This window comes from Lactuca virosa, chromosome 6 (assembly GCF_052849685.1).
Source record: "Lactuca virosa cultivar CGN04683 chromosome 6, Lactuca_virosa_CGN04683_v6, whole genome shotgun sequence".
Taxonomy (NCBI): Eukaryota; Viridiplantae; Streptophyta; class Magnoliopsida; order Asterales; family Asteraceae; genus Lactuca; species Lactuca virosa.
The window spans coordinates 216,201,065-216,206,320 of record NC_136431.1 but is presented as its reverse complement, the minus strand read 5'-3'; the positions used below and the strand labels follow the sequence as shown (position 1 = coordinate 216,206,320).

At 41.6% G+C, this 5,256-nt stretch overlaps 1 long non-coding RNA gene across 1 annotated transcript; it reads left to right on the top strand.

The window, feature by feature from the left end:
• Positions 1–2,749: 2,749 nt before the first annotated feature.
• On the top strand, positions 2,750–4,967 carry LOC145120157 (uncharacterized). The gene is made up of 2 exons (XR_013714135.1): positions 2,750–4,430; positions 4,567–4,967. It is a non-coding gene; the product is annotated as an uncharacterized LOC145120157 (long non-coding RNA).
• The last annotated feature ends 289 nt before the right edge of the window (positions 4,968–5,256 follow it).

Sequence of the window (5,256 nt, the reverse complement as noted above, 5' to 3'; positions counted from 1 at the left end):
AACTTGCCATCAATAGACAAGGGCGATTTCCAAACATCAACGGAATCTCTAAGCAAAAAAGTCGACACCTCATTTTTGAGGGCTTGAAATTCGTCAATTTCCACCTGTTGCCTAGGCTGCCTCTTCCACTCCCAACCGCCTTCTACAGAGTTGATCACTAATACAACATGATTTCCTTTTATCTAAGCCAAAAATATGAGGGTACCTCGAAGCGAGATTCCCACCCTCTCTCCAGTTATCGAGCCAAAAAATAATGTCCCTACCGGACCCAACTTGAGGTTTCAAAACAGAATAAAGAGATATATCGATGCTATCAAGCGCGAAGATCGTCTTTGTGATGTTGAGCCAAACGCCTGGAATGGATTTTTTTGGAGAGATTAGACATAGTTTTCCTGTACAAGTTGTGAATTCCACAGATAATTTTTTTCCAAAGAGAGTCTGGTTCCATTTTAAACCACCAAATCCATTTAAACAGCAAGGCCAAATTTAGAGAAGACAACGAACCAATGACAAGCCCTCCTTTGGCTTTAGGGCGTAAAACAACCTTCCATGCAACCCAATGAATGTGGTTCTTCTACCCAGTACCACCCCATAAAAATCTCCTTCGGAATCTCTCGAGCAACTCAATGACCGACTTTTGGGCTCTCAAAATAGAAAAGAAAAACAGTGGTAAACTACCAAGGACCGCTTTCGTGAGGGTAACTCTACCACCGAACGAAAGTGATTTAGACTTCCAAGAGGAGAGTTTACACTGAACTCTCTCAATGACGGGCATCCAATTCCTCTTAGGAGTCATGTTTGAGCCAACCGGGACTCCTAAGTATTTAAAAGGAAATGAAGCCGCCTCACATCTCAGAACCCGCGCACATCCAGAAATTTCACTTTCTGAAACACCAACTCCATAGACTTTGGACTTATGGAAGTTCACCTTAAGCCCCGAGGCCGCATGAAAACAACAAAGAATGCGCGCCAAATTTGAGAAATTAGTGCTCTCCCAGGTTCCAATGAAATCACATCATCAACGTAAAAAAGATGTGATATCGAGGGGCCCCTATTTAGAATACTAACACCATGGAACAACGATTTCTGGCAGGCAGATTTCATGGCCACATTTAGGCCCTCCATAGCCAGAAGGAAGAGGAACGGGGAGAGCGGGTCCCCTTGACAGACTCCTTTAGACAACTGAAATTCTTTTGAGGCGGACCCATTAATAAGAACCGAGGCACGCACAGATGAGAGGCAACCAATAATCCAGTGCCTCCATTTCTCCCCAAACCCCATTTGAGACATAACGGAGTTCAAATAATTCCAATTTAACGAATCAAAAGCTTTATTGAAATCCACCTTGAAAAGAAAAACTTTCGTTTTTGAGTGTTTCGCCCAAGCACAAATTTCGTTAACAATCAACAGACCATCAATAACGTTTCTTCCGTCAATGAAAGTCGTTTGCACCTCGTCAATAATAGAGACCATCACCTTTTTGAGCCTTAAAGCAAGAGTTTTAGCCAAAATATTGTACACACAACCAATAAGGCTAATGGGGTCGTAATCACTAAGGGAAAGCGGGTCTTTAACTTTGGGGAGAAGAGTAATGAAGGACGAATTGGTACCCCTATAAATCCTCCCATTGTTCTCGAAATTCTTTACAAATCTCATTATATCATCATGGACCACATGCCAAAATACTTTAAGGAATTTGAAAGTGAACCCATCGGGTCCTGGTGCCTTGTCCTTTCAGCATTCCCATACAGCATTTTTGATTTCAGCTAAGCCAAAAGGAGCCTCGAGAAAGCGTTTGTCAGCATCAGCCAGAGATGAGAACAAGGGATTGGAAAAATCGTGCCTGAAGTGGTGCTCTTCTCGGAATTTCTCACCGAAGAACAAGTGCGCCTCTTTTTTAATGGGTTCAACCCCGGTAACCCAATTACCATTGACCATAAATCCTTGAATTTGGCATTTGCGATTTTTAACTTTCAAAGTGTTATGGTAGAAACGAGAGTTTTCGTCACCATCAGTAAGCCATTTAATTTTTGATTTTTGAATGAGATCCAATTTCGCCATTTTTTCAAAGTCAATGGTTTTTTGCTTGTTTTCCCTCAAAATCTCCACTTCAGAATCATCCAACACCCTTGATTCAGCAATAAGATCAAGATCCAAAACTTTTGATTTGAGGTCACAAAAAGTTTTGTTTTCCTTCTCATATTCGATTATGTGCCAATTTCTAATAGCATCCTTAAGGAATTTGAGTTTGTTTGAGAGGTATCGATCAGGGGGCCAGCACCATTGTATTTATTCCAAGAGTCAATCACAGGGCTTTCAAACCCATCTCTCAGAATCCAAGAATTGAAAAAGTGAAATGTAGGGGGACCGAAATAAAGAAATTGAGTGTTGAGGATAATCGGAGAATGATCCGAGAATTCAGAGGCAAGGCCATAGATGAAGCCGACGGGAAGTTAGCCAAGAAAGAAGGGTTGACCAAAAAGCGATCCAATTTGCTGAGTTTTCAGCCATCATCGCAGAAGAACGTGAATCTCCTGCCCCCCATGTTGAGATCAAAAAGCCCTGCATCTGAGATAAAACTGTTGAAATCAGCAGCAATGCGGGGGCAGAAAATGGAGTTGAATCTTTCATCCCGACTCCTAACAACATTAAAATCCCAAAAAAAACACCCAATTTTTATTATGAGAATTCATCAGATGAAGGAGATTACGCCACAGGGCACGTTTTTCCTTAGCATCCTGAGGGGCATATACGTTGACCAAGATGGTCTCACCCAGAATACCGTTCCAGTAACCAGAAGGGCAAGAAAAAATCTGGACTTTATAACCGTAATGACCTGGAATAGGGACTTATCCCATAACATAAGCAAACCATTGGACCTGCCAGAAGACTCAACAAAACTCACAGCCCCCATCACAATGACCCCACCAATCATAAATACTAACCGGAATCGAAGAGATACGAGCTTATTGAATACCACAAACCGATACTCTATGTTCCTTTTTTAATCTAGCCCAACCGATCTTATGGGAATCACCCATACCCTTTATGTTTAGAGAGAGAATATTCATGAGGACATGACATTAACCCCTCCACCTCTGACTGTACCAAGGAGAACCTCATTACACTACTCTATTTGGAACCCCACCTGCTTACCAATAGCAAGAGTCTGCTCCAAATCTGACGAAGAAGACAAGGATTAAGAAGGAGATCCTGAATTGTAATTACCGCCAACATCAGATGAGGAAGCATCAATCAATTTTCGTTTAAGTTCGATAGAAGGGGACGAGATCGGCTCCGGAATCCAAGAATTAACCAGTGAGCTTCGTGCTTCCCTACGAGGAGACCCCCGTTTGTCTTTCTTTTTTGTACGACGTCATTTTTGGGCGGAGTCACCCGGATGGAAGTCTGAGCAGTTGCTAACTCTATATGGGCTGGCAGAAGGTCCATAAAAAACCGGACCATTATTTAATGGACGTGACCCGGGCCCAACATTCAGTGCCGGAGAATCGGGCATAGACGGGCACACCCTAATAAAACCATCCTTCGGACTATGCGCCGCAATAAAAAATTCTTCGCGTGATTCATTGTTTTGAGGTGACGAATGAACTCCCACAAGTTGAACGATTGGAGGAGATACTCCGGCCACCAAGGGATCATTACCGGGCGGGCACGACGCGACACAGGCTTGAATATTGTGCATCTCCTCCGAGTGATTGATTTCTCCTTCTTTGAGATCCACCTCCTTCTGTTCCCACGTATCGGAAATTCAATCCTCATCATCATCCTCCTCATCCGAGTCAGAATGATGATTCACGATGAAGAGCTTGAAAAGGACCCAATCATTGTCAACTTCGAACACACCTATTTTGAATTTCGTGCCATCGATCAACACCAAGAGTTCCTCATTGATTTTTGCTCTGTAAGCCATAAGGATACAAAGCTTTGCAAAAGAAATATCGTTGCGGTTCCAAAAGGAGCATAGCTGGACCAACACCTTTCCGAAATTCCCTGAAATCGAATTGAAATTGCCCTCGTCCCAAGCATGAGGGGGTATACTGGTAATCTTTATCCAAGCCACCCGTTCGAAATGAACATAATTCTTCCCATATTTATCCAATGAGGCAAACCATTTTTGACATATACCCTTGTTAGCTTTGAACATATCTGCTACATTACCGATTTTAAATTTTACCGCCACAATCATACCCCCGAGGTATTTAACATCACACACACCATAACGTTCAAGGTCCACAAGAGAAGGAAAGTTACATAAGAGATCGAAAGACTTTGCCTCCCCCACCAAAACAAAGTTTGTGGCCCAATCTTGGATTTCTTGAATACAGGACAAAGAAATGGCCTGAGATGCAGACTTCCTCCCACCTACGACGTTGACAAATGATCTCGAATCCCTCTGATCAACAAGAAAGGTATATGGGACCGAGACGGTTGGCCTCCTCATCACTTCAGGGGTTGCCCTTCTGGGATGCCTGACACAATTTGCGATTAGTATTCCCCCTTTACATGAAATGTTATTTATCCCCTTCTCAATTTCTTTCGCCGCAGTCACATGTTGAAATCAAATGAACGCGAAGAAAAACCAGATGCATCCTTTCTCCATGCAATATAGATATTCACCAATTTGCCGAGTTTTGCATAGGGGGCCCAAAGGTCAGATTTACGAGCATCACCAGGAAGATTTGCGACATAGAAAGTGGTAACAGATGGGTCTTCCCTAAACTGGAAGGTTGGTGAGTAAGAAGAAGAAGAAGAAACCTGCCGTCACCGCCTGACTTCTCTCCAATCTCTGTTTTCTTTCATTGTAGGTTCGAGGGTCACACGAGTATAGGTATAGAATCGGCCTTTCATTTGTTACAAAGCGTATAGACAACCACAAACCAACATACATATGTTTGTAAAAGAAACATAAAATAGTGTTTAAATCTATGTTAATGATTTAGATTCCATTACAGTTTGGGTTCATATCAAAATCTTGAGAACTCAAATAAATTGATTTCAATCTAGACAAAACAGAGCATTGAAAGCCACACCATGATTTTTTTAATTTTTTTAGTTTTATTTTAACACTAATCTTATATTTTCTATCGATTGTGATCGAGTAATTCTCTATAATTAGACCAAATAAATTAAACAATGTGAAATAAAAAATAATCAAGCCTAATTGCCTACATAAACCAAAACATCATATAATAATAGAACATTGAAGCTCTACATTTATATCGAAATCTTACAAAT